We start from the raw sequence: 14,085 nt of genomic DNA on the forward strand, positions 1-14,085 counted from the left end.
AGAGAATATACACACGTACAGCAAGATACAGAGAATATACACACGTACTGCAAGATACAGAGAATATACACACGCACTGCAAGATACAGAGAATATACACACGCACTGCAAGATACAGAGAATATACACACGCACTGCAAGATACAGAGAATATACACACGTACTGCAAGATACAGAGAATATACACACGCACTGCAAGATACAGAGAATATACACACGCACTGCAAGATACAGAGAATATACACACGCACTGCAAGATACAGAGAATATACACACGCACTGCAAGATACAGAGAATATACACACGCACTGCAAGATACAGAGAATATACACACGTACTGCAAGATACAGAGAATATACACACGTACTGCAAGATACAGAGAATATACACACGCACTGCAAGATACAGAGAATATACACACGCACTGCAAGATACAGAGAATATACACACGTACTGCAAGATACAGAGAATATACAGACGTACAGCAAGATACAGAGAATATACAGACGTACTGCAAGATACAGAGAATATACACACGCACTGCAAGATACAGAGAATATACACACGCACTGCAAGATACAGAGAATATACACACGCACTGCAAGATACAGAGAATATACACACGTACTGCAAGATACAGAGAATATACACACGTACTGCAAGATACAGAGAATATACACACGTACTGCAAGATACAGAGAATACACACACGTACTGCAAGATACAGAGAATATACAGACGTACTGCAAGATACAGAGAATATACAGACGTACTGCAAGATACAGAGAATATACAGACGTACTGCAAGATACAGAGAATATACACACGTACTGCAAGATACAGAGAATATACACACGTACTGCAAGATACAGAGAATATACACACGCACTGCAAGATACAGAGAATATACACACGCACTGCAAGATACAGAGAATATACACACGCACTGCAAGATACAGAGAATATACACACGCACTGCAAGATACAGAGAATATACACACGTACTGCAAGATACAGAGAATATACACACGTACTGCAAGATACAGAGAATATACACACGCACTGCAAGATACAGAGAATATACACACGCACTGCAAGATACAGAGAATATACACACGTACTGCAAGATACAGAGAATATACAGACGTACAGCAAGATACAGAGAATATACAGACGTACTGCAAGATACAGAGAATATACACACGCACTGCAAGATACAGAGAATATACACACGCACTGCAAGATACAGAGAATATACACACGCACTGCAAGATACAGAGAATATACACACGTACTGCAAGATACAGAGAATATACACACGTACTGCAAGATACAGAGAATATACACACGTACTGCAAGATACAGAGAATACACACACGTACTGCAAGATACAGAGAATATACAGACGTACTGCAAGATACAGAGAATATACAGACGTACTGCAAGATACAGAGAATATACAGACGTACTGCAAGATACAGAGAATATACACACGTACTGCAAGATACAGAGAATATACACACGTACTGCAAGATACAGAGAATATACACACGCACTGCAAGATACAGAGAATATACACACGTACTGCAAGATACAGAGAATATACACACGCACTGCAAGATACAGAGAATATACACACGCACTGCAAGATACAGAGAATATAGACACGCACTGCAAGATACAGAGAATATAGACACGTACTGCAAGATACAGAGAATATACAGACGTACTGGGGAATAAGATCTACCCTTTCCTAGTTGCAAGGCGCCTGCTTCAGTAAAGGCTCGCCTTAATAGGACCTTGGTTCTGGACATCCTGGACCGAAATCCAGCCTGCTGGCCGGGCCTCCCCGTGCTCCCTGTGTGAATATATCTCTCACAGAAGCACGATGTGAGGCCAGCAGCTGCTTGTCTTCCAATCTCCAACAGAAAGAGAGAGAGCTGCTTTACTGCTCCTCCTTATATAGGGATTGATGCCTTTCTAATACACTGAGGGCTGGGGTCTAGGGGAAACAAAGGGGTTCCTGAAGATGGTGAGTGGGTGACTGACTTTGAGTGTCTGGGTGGGTGCTGCTTCCTGCTTCCTTGCCCGCCAGAACCTTCCCCCCCTGCCCCTGATATCCCCTCGGCTGCTGCCCGGGGCGGGAGGTAGTCCTTGGGGGCACGGAGGGGGGTTGGGGGGGCGCAGGAGGTAGGCAGCTAGGGGGGGCGAGACTGGCGGGCTAATTCTGCGGCTGGAGGCGGGTGCAGGGGGAGCTGGGTTGGCGGGCGCAGGGGGAGCTGGGTTGGCAAGTGTGTGAGAAGCTGGGTAGGCAGGTGCACGGGGGAAGCTGGGTTGGCAGGTGCGCGGGTTAAGCTGGGTTGGCAGGCGCGTGGGGGAAGCTGTGTTGGCGGGCGCGGGCTCGCCACGACACTTCCCCTCCGTCCCACGTTGGGAGTGGGGGGGGAGCGGGCCCACAGCAGCAGGCCGGACACCCTGCTTTCCCTACGCATGCGCCGGGATCTCGGCTCTGCGCATGGGCACGGGAATCACCGCCATTTTTCTCACAGGGCCTGGGACCCCAACCCCGGCAGCCACCCCCCCCCTGTTGATGGGCCTGCTCTCTATAATATAATCATGGGTGGCCTTCTGCCGACTTAAACTCAACATGGCAAAAACAGAGCTCCTCATATTTCATCCCAAACCTGGTCCCACTACCTCCTTCCATATTACTGTTGGAAGTTCTGTCATACACCCAGTAGCTCCTCTCACATTCAAAACCTCTCGCTTTTTCCTCCGCAATATCACAAAGATACGCCCTTTCCTCTGTTGTTCCACTGCTAAAACTCTGACTCAGGCCCTCATTCTCTCCCGTCTCGATTACTGTAACCTCCTGCTGTCCGGCCTTCCTGCCTCTCACCTGTCTCCCCTACAATCTATCCTAAACGCTGCTGCCAGAATCGCTCTACTCTTTCCTAAATCTGTCTCTGTGTCTCCCCTCATGATATCCCTCTCCTGGCTTCCAATCAAATCCCGCATCTCACACTCCATTCGTCTCCTCACTTTTAAAGCTTTACACTCTTCTGCCCCTCCTTACATCTCAGCCCTAATTTCTCGCTATGCACCATCCCAACTCTTGCGTTCTTCTCAAGGATGTCTTCTTTCTACCCCCTTTGTATCTAAAGCCCTCTCCCGCCTTAAACCTTTCTCACTTTCTGCCCCGCACCTCTGGAATGCCCTTCCCCACGGGAGACATAGTAGATGGTTATTGCGTGATGTTTTGTTATTTGGTGTAAGCACTGAAGAATGAACAGAGAAGTTTGCCGAACGGACGTGGAAGACCAAGTAAGCACCGTGTTTTCTCGGATCACTTAAGCCTCCTCACCCCTGGGTATAGTCTCCTCTCCCCTGGGTATAGTCTCCTCACCCCTGGGTATAGTCTCCTCACCCCTGGGTATAGCCTCCTCACCCCTGGGTATAGCCTCCTCACCCCCTGGGTATAGTCTCCTCACCCCTGGGTATAGTCTCCTCTCCCCTGGGTATAGTCTCCTCACCCCCGGGTATAGTCTCCTCACCCCCGGGTATAGTCTCCTCTCCCCTGGGTATAGTCTCCTCACCCCTGGGTATAGCCTCCTCACCCCTGGGTATAGCCTCCTCACCCCTGGGTATAGTCTCCTCACCCCCGGGTATAGCCTCCTCACCCCCGGGTATAGCCTCCTCACCCCTGGGTATAGCCTCCTCACCCCTGGGTATAGCCTCCTCACCCCTGGGTATAGCCTCCTCACCACTGGGTATAGTCTCCTCACCCCTGGGTATAGTCTCCTCACCCCTGGGTATAGCCTCCTCACACCTGGGTATAGCCTCCTCACTCCTGGGTATAGTCTCCTCTCCCCTGGGTATAGTCTCCTCTCCCCTGGGTATAGTCTCCTCTCCCCTGGGTATAGTCTCCTCACCCCTGGGTATAGCCTCCTCACCCCTGGGTATAGCCTCCTCACCCCTGGGTATAGTCTCCTCTCCCCTGGGTATAGTCTCCTCACCCCTAGGTATAGTCTCCTCACCCCTGGGTATAGTCTCCTCTCCCCTGGGTATAGTCTCCTCACCCCTGGGTATAGTCTCCTCACCCCTGGGTATAGCCTCCTCACCCCTGGGTATAGTCTCCTCACCCCCGGGTATAGTCTCCTCACCCCTGGGTATAGCCTCCTCACCCCTGGGTATAGCCTCCTCACCCCCGGGTATATTCTCCTCACCCCTGGGTATAGTCTCCTCACCCCCGGGTATAGCCTCCTCACCCCCGGGTATAGCCTCCTCACCCCCGGGTATAGCCTCCTCACCCCCGGGTATAGCCTCCTCACCCCTGGGTATAGCTTCCTCACCCCCGGGTATAGCCTCCTCACCCCTGGGTATAGCCTCCTCACCCCTGGGTATAGCCTCCTCAACCCCGGGTATAGCCTCCTCACCCCTGGGTATAGTCTCCTCAACCCCGGGTATAGCCTCCTCACCCCTGGGTATAGCCTCCTCAACCCCGGGTATAGCCTCCTCACCCCTGGGTATAGTCTCCTCGCCCCCGGGTATAGTCTCCTCACCCCTGGGTATAGTCTCCTCCCCCCTGGGTACAGTCTCCTAACCCAGGGTATAGTCTCCTCACCCCTGGGTATAGTCTCCTCCCCCCTGGGTATAGTCTCCTAACCCAGGGTATAGTCTCCTCACCCCTGGGTATAGCCTCCTCACCCCTGAGTATAGCCTCCTCACCCCTGGGTATAGCCTCCTCACCCCTGGGTATAGCCTCCTCCCCCTTGGGTATAGTCTCCTCACCCCTGGGTATAGCCTCCTCACCCCTGGGTATAGCCTCCTCACCCCTGGGTATAGTCTCCTCACCCCTGGGTATAGCCTCCTCCCCCCTGGGTATAGTCTCCTCACCCCTGGGTATAGCCTCCTCACCCCTGGGTATAGCCTCCTCACCCCCGGGTATAGTCTCCTCACCCCTGGGTATAGTCTCCTCACCCCCGGGTATGGCCTCCTCACCCCCGGATATAGCCTCCTCTCCCCCGGGTATAGCCTTCTCACCCCTGGGTATAGTCTCCTCACCCCCGGGTATAGCCTCCTCACCCCCGGGTATAGCCTCCTCACCCCCAGGTATAGCCTCCTCACCCCCGGGTATAGTCTCCTCACCCCTGGGTATAGCCTCCTCACCCCTGGGTATAGCCTCCTCCCCCCTGGGTATAGCCTCCTCACCCCTGGGTATAGTCTCTTCACCCCCGGTTATAGCCTCCTCACCCCCGGGTATAGCCTCCTCACCCCTGGGTATAGCCTCCTCACCCCCGGGTATAGCCTCCTCACCCCCGGGTATAGCCTCCTCACCCCCGGGTATAGCCTCCTCACCCCCGGGTATAGCCTCCTCACCCCTGGGTATAGCCTCCTCACCCCTGGGTATAGCCTCCTCACCCCTGGGTATAGCCTCCTCACCCCTGGGTATAGCCTCCACACCCCCGGGTATAGCCTCCTCACCCCCGGGTATAGCCTCCTCACCCCTGGGTATAGCCTCCTCACCCCCGGGTATAGCCTCCTCACCCCTGGGTATAGCCTCCTCACCCCCGGGTATAGCCTCCTCACCCCCGGGTATAGTCTCCTCGCCCCCGGGTATAGCCTCCTCCCCCCTGGGTATAGTCTCCTCACCCCTGGGTATAGCCTCCTCACCCCCGGGTATAGCCTCCTCACCCCTGGGTATAGCCTCCTCACCCCCGGGTATAGTCTCCTCAGCCCCGGGTATAGCCTCCTCACCCCCGGGTATAGTCTCCTCACCCCCGGGTATAGTCTCCTCGCCCCTGGGTATAGCCTCCTCACCCCCGGGTATAGCCTCCTCACCCCCGGGTATAGCCTCCTCATCCCCTGGGTATAGCCTCCTCGCCCCTGGGTATAGTCTCCTCACCCCCGGGTATAGTCTCCTCGCCCCCGGGTATAGCCTCCTCACCCCCAGGTATAGCCTCATCACCCCCGGGTATAGCCTCCTCACCCCCGGGTATAGCCTCCTCACCCCTGGGTATAGCCTCCTCAACCCCGGGTATAGCCTCCTCACCCCTGGGTATAGTCTCCTCAACCCCGGGTATAGCCTCCTCACCCCTGGGTATAGTCTCCTCAGCCCCGGGTATAGCCTCCTCACCCCCGGGTATAGTCTCCTCACCCCCGGGTATAGTCTCCTCGCCCCTGGGTATAGCCTCCTCACCCCCGGGTATAGCCTCCTCATCCCCTGGGTATAGCCTCCTCGCCCCCGGGTATAGTCTCCTCACCCCCGGGTATAGCCTCCTCACCCCTGGGTATAGCCTCCTCGCCCCTGGGTATAGCCTCCTGTGCAGAGAGAAGCTCTGGAAAAATACAAAATAATATAAACAAAATAACATGCAAGATTTCAGCCTATAAAGATCTCACTGCTGCCTCTGGACTCCTGCAGCTGATGTTTCATGATTTTATACAACTGCCACTAACACTATTTTATACACTGTTCTGCTACAACTGGCCAATATTTTGATGCCTAATATTAAGAAAGATGTAAAGGCTGCTGCCTCCGAGCTGGGTGATTGTATCAGAGGAGCTTCAAACGTTTTATCTCCCTGAACAAAACTCCATTCTAGTAGCTAGATTTATTTAAATGGGAGATGTGGGAAATAAATACCCGTCTCCAGTATAACAAATACCACGATAAATGTGTAATTCATCCAAGGAAAAATGGCACAGTAAATATTCATGTCTATTTGGCTGCAACAAATCTCATAATCTCATTTTCTAAAATCTCACAATGAATTGTGTTTGACAATCTCTTGCTGCTGTTTGAGCAAACCTTGGCGTCTACATAAATATCCCACCGAAAACTGGCACACAAGAAATGTCACAATTCTACGGCCAAAGGAACATGCTGCCTTGTCTTGTTGCCTTGTGCATTTTTGATCCTGTCTTGTCTCTGTGTTTGACCTCGGCTTGTACCTGGACCTCTACCTTCTTCTACGACCATCCGACTTCTCCAACCCCTGACCACGGCGAGTATTATGACCATCCCCACTTTTACAACCCTGACCCAGCTATATGACTATAACTCTGCACTCAGGACACACTCACGAGGCTAGAGGTCAGTGTACACTAACATCCCCACCTCGGCCTCGGGGTCCCGTCTTGTTTGTGGTGAGAACCCATTACAAAGGAATGCCGAAATCCATTTTGAAAGTGTGACGTCATAATACGTGACATGCAAAGGCTTCGAGTTGAATAGTATCTCCCGCTTACTTCTATATTCTTTGGTTTTTATAATCTCTGCTCTTGGCCGGGAGGGGAAAGACGTGGGCTGAACTAACAAATAGTGGTGGGAGACAAAGTAACGCCTATAGTGGTGGGTGTTTTGGTATTATGAGATGACCAGGCAGTGTCCTAACTTTACTATTTAAATAACTTAGTAAGGCGACATCTATCGGAAAAGGTAACTATTACACTCAAGTAAAATCTATTTTATATTTTTATGACTGATTTAATCATTTGAAGTTCAGGCATTTCATGCCACGCTGCTAAAATACAAGACAGACCTTTTCAGAACAACAGGACAAGTCAATGAAATAAGGGACAATTCTGTATACACAGGAGGTCTGGCAACCCTACCATAAACACACAACCCTACCATAAACACACAACCCTACCATAAACACACAACCCTACCATAAACACACAACCCTACCATAAACACACAACCCTACCATAAACACACAACCCATGAAAACACAAACCCAGACCCACCTCACCATACAGATTTATGTCAAAAAGGAGTGTTATTGGGTATGTGACAATGTATAAACCAAAGACAGAAACCCCCAATGCGACAGCCAACATGACAAATCATATAGTTACACATTTATCTTATTGATATACTTATCTGATAACAGATAAGTATTTAACTATATGATTTGTCATGGTGGCTGTCGCTTTGGGTTTTTCATTTATATAGAAATGCAATTATTTTGTTTGCAGGAGTTCGGGGCGCGAAGTTACCGGTAGTCCTTTAATTCTCCTCCGCGAGCAGGCATGATTTGCCTGTACGTAGGGTGAATTACACTGGGGCAAGCCAGTGTCTCCAGACTCCTGTATTTCGAGCCCAAATATCCCCAATCCATTTCCCTTATAAGTATAAGGTTCTCCAATGTGTATGCTTTATTAAAGTGTACTTTATAATGTTTTAGACATTTACTATAAGGCTCTATACAGTCAGCCAGGGCATCAGCATAGACGCCGGCATGTCTGTATAGAGACCATAGTTCAAAGAGGATCTCCAGAGGTGAGAAGACTGTTTGGTGGGCAAGGTAGGGTGAATTGCCAAGTCAGGAGAACAAAGGACACCATGTGGGGACACCTTTTGAATCTGCCAGACTTGGTGGAGCCTGCTCAGGTGGCAATGCGTTAGCGGGGGGGATATACAGCTTGTAGGCACTTCTCCCATTGACTAAATTATATTTCCCGCTCATCCGGCTTTTCGAGACGGCTTGGCATGCCTCCTCCTGATGTCAGCCCAGAGACGAGCTCCTGTTTCTATTGGTTGGCAGGAGGAATTTCCATGCTTTGATTGGTCGCTCCTCCTTCCTACATGCTGAACATAGCTCAGCGGAGGGTATGTAAGGAGAAGCCCCAGTCAGAGAACCAGACGAGTTTGTGACTTGAGTCGATGTGCTAGGGCGGGCATTTCAAAGTTGCTCTGTTACATATAACAGAGCAACTGGCTTAGTTTTGAAGCTAGGACAGTCTGCCCGGCAGAGACTAAGTCAGACCCGAGGACCAAGTTCTCATCTGAGAATGTAGCGATCGTGGTCAGGGGTTCCTGCCGAAAACAGTTTCAGGACTATCAGGACTAGGTCCCGGTCAGGAGATTCTGCTGAATCTCGGTCCAGGACGTCCTGAACGAGGTTCCGATCTGGCTAAGCCCTTGCAAGCGGGCGCCCTGCACCCAGGAAAGGCTAGCTCTCAAACCCCAGACCCCAGTAAGTGTGTATATTTCTGTATTTTGTGTTTTGTTGTATTTCCAAGGTTTTATCCAAATAAACTCCATTTTATTTCACTGCCTTGTTTTGCCTATTGAATGATCCCTAAAATACAAATGTGTTAAAAGACCTTGTCTACCGTGACAGCCGTGCACTAGCATCACTGTCAAACAAGTCCGACTTGAATCACTTTCCCTTTTTTTTCTCTCGACTTCAAATTAAAGAAGTTTTCAAACTTCTCACCAGTCTTTCTTACTGTCCAACTTCTGACTGGATCCATCGACCTGGTTCTCCTTGAGGCAACGTCTCCTTCCAATAACCTCTTTACTCCCACCAGCAACTTAGTTTTTTTTCACTTTTGGGCAGCATCGGGGCCCCGAGGCATGAAGCACAGTATTTCATTCCCTCCTTATAAAATCCAAACCATGATGTGTAGTTGTTACATAGTCGTAAAGAAAAGACCGTTGTTTTTGTACCTTATGCACTCACCAAGTATCTCCTCAAGTATTCGTTCTAGTTCCTCACATTTTAGTCACTCGCAGAGGACTTCTTGCTCAAGTTTATCTTTCCATTTCTCCACCTCCTCTTTCACTCACTTGGCAACGAGTACTTCCACGTGTCGTGTGATCTCCTCATACGTCTCACTTGCACGACGATCTGCATCTGGCTCAGCATCATTTAGCTCCAGTACATAAACTTTCACGGAGTTCTCATCAACTCTCTCTCTCCTCTCTCTCCTCTCTCTCCTCTCTCTCCTCTCTCTCCTCTCTCTCTCCTCTCTCTCCTCTCTGCTCTCTCTCTCCTCTCTCTCCTCTCTCTCTCCTCTCTCTCCTCTCTGCTCTCTCTCTCCTCTCTGCTCTCTCTCTCTCCTCTTTGCTCTCTCTCTCTCCTCTCACTCTCCTCTTCTTTTGGCTTCACATATCCCCTCTATTCAGATGATACACAGATTTACATTTCCACCCTTACCCTCACACCAGCAATCCAGTCACAAGACTCTGATTGCCTCATGGTCACATCCTCCTGGATGATGCTTGACCCACATCAAAGTTAATACGTTTAAAACCCAGCTCTTCATGTTTCCTCCTAAACCTGACCCAATATCCCCTTTTCCACCACAGTAAACAGAAGACCAGGGCATGTTGCCTAGGTATGACATTTGCCCCTCTCCTCCACTAATGCTGCAGTTCAAGCTGCCGTTTAAAAAATATATATATATATACAGTGGTTGACAAATCACCAAAAACTCTACTCGCCACACAAAAAAATCTACTCGCCACCTAGTACCAAACGTGTGCTGCTTGGGCCAATATTTACTCGCCCGGGGGTTAAATCCACTCGCCTGGGGCGAGCAAATGTATAGGTTTGTCGAACACTGTATATATATATTTTCCCCCATTCAATATGTGCATCAATACAATCTGCACACTGACAAGTGATTAGCTAAGCTGCAGATCGGTCTCCTGTAATCGATCGTTTGCTCGGGTTATTTAATTCAGTTCTTGCACAGCATTGTGGGCAATGACGTCCTGGAATATTATGTGACTGGGCAGTTACTTGATACAATTGGGGCACTGCTAGAGAGAGGGGGGGGGGGCTCAAGAGCCAGCGTCTGTCAGAAGGGGAAGGGGCTGTCACTTTGGAAATGCTTCCTACATTAGAAATATTAAAAATGCCTTTTTAAACATTTTTTATTTTAAATGCTACATGTATTTTCTCATAGTACAGAACTGATTTATTTTAAAAAAAACACACATGTAGGATATTGCTTTAACTGCTGCTTTAACATTCATGTTCTGGCTACCATAAACATTGTCAAAATCTGCCCTTTCTCAAGTTCTGGATAACATACAAAGGTCTTCTTACCTTCGAGGTTCCCCGCTCATCCACTCGTCCCTACATAACTGCTTTGATTTCTAACTATGCCTGCTCATATTTATCGCCTGCTCATCCCTTCCACCTATACTGCTCTCTCTCATCTTTAACCTTTTACCCTCACTGCCCTTAACTTGTGAAACTCCTTCACACTCAAAATATGCCAACCTCCTTCTCTCCCCACATTTAAATGAAACCTAAAAACACAACATCTGAATGAAGCATTGCAATAGCCATTGCTATTGTCCCACACCCACAGTGCCACTTACCAACCATGGTGGCCAAGCTCTGCCATTTACTGCTCTTCCTCCTTCCTAACCCTACGGTCTCTGTAAATCTCCTAACATAGCGCTTAGATAGTGAGCTCTCGGGGGCGGGGATTTCCTTCCCTACTGTCTGATTTTATGTTTGTTGCACATATTGTGTTATAAATCCCTTTAACGTATTGTCTCTTTTGTATTGTGCTCTACACAGTGGTGGAGCTGTATAAGTAAAAAATATAAATATAATATACATACAGTATGATAAATGGAAAATGAATAGAGCATGACTAAACAAAATTTTACTTTTACACCAGTTACATTTTGTATTGGTACAGTAAAGAGTCTTTGTAATCCTCCGTCATGGATTTGCTTGGCACAAGTCCTCTAATGGCCACTGTAGTACATTAGAAACACTGTGTACTGTGCTGTTAAGCACAAAGCTGTTGCAGTTCCCCAGTGATTTACATATCTTATGAATGTGGAAAGAAGCGCAATGTACATTGTTGTATTGATATTCTTGGCTAGCTATCATTCTCCAACAAACACGTGTGATTCATACTTACTTTCTGATACCCATCTGTCTGTGAGCATTGTGCTGCACACAAATCAACATACAGTACCAGCATTTCATATCAGGTGGGCGCCATACTGTGATGTAGGATGCTGTCCGTTCTCAGATAGGTTGTGTTGTTGTTGATATTATAATTATTATTGTTTATTTGTGAAGCATCAACATATTCCGTAGCCCGGTACGATGGGGTACAGAGCTACGTATATTAGAGTATACCACAGACACCTGTGTATATATAAAACAGGTTACTATATGCAGATGATAACTCAGGACACATAACCATAACATCATTACATCACAATAGTGTCACCTCTGTAACACTGGCCTCAGTGGGCCGTAACCCCACACCATCTATCAAGAGTCCCAAGTGTCCCAAGAGTCCCAAGAGTCCCCCTCCCACCCAAGTGTGGGACCGCGCTGCCCACTAGGATGAGATGAGGTTGGTGCACTTGGTGTATGAGGCAGGTACTTGACGGGTGTGGCCTCACCCGGGCGTGCAAATGAGCTGGACTGGAGATCCTTTGATCCAGAAGGGTGATCCCCCGTCATGATCTGCCTCTGCATGGGGTGGCTCCCGCATGGAGTGATCCACCTTAAGAATGTCTCTTATCTCTGCGAGTCAGCAGAGAGTGATTCACCTTAACAACCGTGGCCAGGATATCCACTCTTCCTGGCTGGACCCTCACTATAATGCTGCTCTACAGGACCCTGTCCCTACCCTAGGGGCGTCCCTGTAGCAGCCACAAGATGAGGGTGAGTAGGGCCTAGCTGGGGCCTAAGGGGAGACTTCTGCCCTAGTGCAGAGGCTACTTGCCTCCCTGCACAAACACACCCTCTCCTCTCTGTGTCCCAGCTCCTACTGACTTCCTGGCTGTCCCTGTAGCAGCCACAATGTATCTCTCCTCAGGGAAAGCTATAAGCCTTATTGGCTGCTGTGGCATCAGGTGTATCTCTGCCTCTAAGCTCTCTGGGACTTGTAGTCCATTGCAGACCTCTTTTACATTGGGTCCACGTGTGCGATCTGTACTGCGCATGCGCGAGTCTCCCAGCACCTGCACACACATGTAATGGCTGCCACATCGCCCTAACTGCGCATGTGCGAACTGTGGCTACGGAGCGCCTCTTCTGCCACTTCTCCCTCACAGTAATGGCCGCCGCGTCGCTTCTGCGCATGCGCGAGCCTCCGCGCATGTGCGCGCACCACCAAGATGGCGGCACCCACCGGAGAGACCAACCAGGTGCCCCCGGTGATGCACTCGCCCCCGCAGCAGCCCCCATCCTGGCGGAGGTAAGGGAGAGGGAGACAAGGAACCGGGGAGCCAGAGGGGACCTGGCTACACTACCAAAATGTTTAACCGAGGATCCATTATGTGCTGGGTTTGGAATCTGTCACTTTTGTAAACATCAGGGAGATTAATGAGGAAATCTTTAACTATTTTTCTTTCATACTCCCAAAGCGCATTCTCAATTAGTAACGGTGTCACCAGCACTCCCTGCAGTAAAGAATTTGCTGGTTAGTATGCTTTGCTGCTAGTGTATCTTCAGTGACTGTGTCAACTATTTAAGATTACATTTATACATTTATACATTCCAGCATTCCCTTAACAACTGGAGCAGGCTGCAAGTCATTAGAGGGGATGGATAGGACGATATATCCCTCTCGCTGTAAGAGATGGCAGCCATGCAAAGCAATACAATGCTGTCCCCTGTGGCAGCAACAACATTCATGTGCAAAGGAGCGTCCTCCCGTTTTGAAGAAGAAACCAGTTTCACCTTGTTTAATACGTGTCCCCAAAGTCATCAGACATGGGAGAAAATAACCCTACTTCCAGCATGCCCACACGGGGAGCACAGAGATGTTACCCAACAGCTCCAGTGTCAGAATCCTGCTCCGCAGCCCTGCGGTGTTATTCTGCAAGATGGCCGCGTTATTTGCTTATCGTCAGATTTAGCTGCTCAGCGCTCTCTGATGCTGCATGAAATCAAAGAGCTACAAGAACAAACTATAAGGAAGAATTACCCTAAAACACGTGCCGAGTGACGTAAAAACGCGCAGTCATCTGATTCCAGATTGTAGCCGCTCTGAGTCTTGTTGTTACCCAGTTCCCTGCTCACCGCTTCAACACCTTCCTCTGTGTTTAAAGTGCAATTAAAACACTATTGTGTGTTCAGCAACGCTGCCCCTTACTTACAAGCCTACATTTCCAATACAAAAATAAATATAGGATTTATGGCGGCCTGCCCATTATTTCTTTTCTGAGAGATATATAACTGAAAGTGTTAACTTCCTCACTATGAGGCAGGAAGACCACACCCTAGATGTATGCTGTGCTAGAATTTGGACAATTAGGCCTCGGCCAGGATGGTGCTGAGCGGGCGAGCGGGCACGCTCATG

The sequence above is a fragment of the Ascaphus truei genome, chromosome 14 (assembly GCF_040206685.1).
Source record: "Ascaphus truei isolate aAscTru1 chromosome 14, aAscTru1.hap1, whole genome shotgun sequence".
NCBI classification, from domain to species: domain Eukaryota; kingdom Metazoa; phylum Chordata; class Amphibia; order Anura; family Ascaphidae; genus Ascaphus; species Ascaphus truei.